We start from the raw sequence: 1,135 nt of genomic DNA on the forward strand, positions 1-1,135 counted from the left end.
CATTGGGACTTTCTGGGAGGTCACCCATCTCAGTACTACTCTAGCTTGAGCATGTTTAACTATGAAGTTTCCTCTTTGTTTATACCAACTCTACTTGCAACACCATTTTCAGAACCTTTACCAAATATTGTGCCTTATGAACCATTCACTAGAAAACCCCTTAAGTTTATCAACTATACATACTCAAACTTTACCAAATTACAAACTTCACCAAATTACAAACCATAACCTTCACAATATAGACATTCTTCAAACTATTGATATCAATAAAGAAAACAAAAACAAAAACCACAAACCAAAACTTTTAAAACGAGTTCTCTAGCTTAATACTCTTGATTACATCAACTAAACTATTCAATAGATATTAATGCTTAAGAGGTCCCTTTGATAATAAAACAAACTAGACACAAATAACTAAATAGATATTAATGCTTAAAAGGCCCCACTATAATAGAAACAAACTAGAATAAAATTATACGTTCTATTCAATACAAACTCGCCAACTTAAATTAGTCAATACGTAAAAACAGTCTTTTTCAATGATCTAAAGAACAACAAAAACAAACATACGCTTACTGTTCTTGCCATATAAAATATTATACTTTAAAATGAGTTGACTAATGTTAAGGTTCAAGTAGAAACAAGCACCATCAGGATGGCCGAGAGGTCTAAGGCGCCAGACTCAAGTTCTGGTCCTCTAACGAGGGCGTGGGTTCAAATCCCACTTCTGACATTATAAGTTGTAACTTTTACACATCTATATTAGAAATATAAAGTCTCTTTCATGTTCATGTTTTGAGCTTGGTTATTCTATTTTCACAAAGAAGATCTGGATGAGAATGGATGAGTAAATATTTGTGAAGATTTAACAAATTGCTGAAATAACGTATCTTGAATCTCTATTGACTATTCACTGTTACAGAGTTTTATATAACATTTATCTGCACTCCACAAAGAGCTATATACAATCTTTAAATTGATAGAACAAAATAGAAACACTCATATTATAAGCGTTACGGCCAGGCTGGAAAAGTAAAATCAAAATTTCATATTTGTTTTATTTTTAAATTCAAATTTTATGGTTTTCAAATTGAGTTTTCGTATTTCGAACTATGAACAAGCACAGTTCAAATTA

At 31.0% G+C, this 1,135-nt stretch overlaps 1 non-coding gene across 1 annotated transcript; it reads left to right on the forward strand.

Annotated features, from left to right (window-relative positions):
• Positions 1 to 649: 649 nt before the first annotated feature.
• TRNAL-CAA (transfer RNA leucine (anticodon CAA)) lies at positions 650 to 733 on the forward strand. Its single transcript has one exon. It is a non-coding gene; the product is annotated as a tRNA-Leu (tRNA).
• The last annotated feature ends 402 nt before the right edge of the window (positions 734 to 1,135 follow it).

Source organism: Cupressus sempervirens, chromosome 11, assembly GCF_028749045.1.
Source record: "Cupressus sempervirens isolate cs-2001-9-10 chromosome 11, ASM2874904v1, whole genome shotgun sequence".
NCBI classification, from domain to species: Eukaryota; Viridiplantae; Streptophyta; class Pinopsida; order Cupressales; family Cupressaceae; genus Cupressus; species Cupressus sempervirens.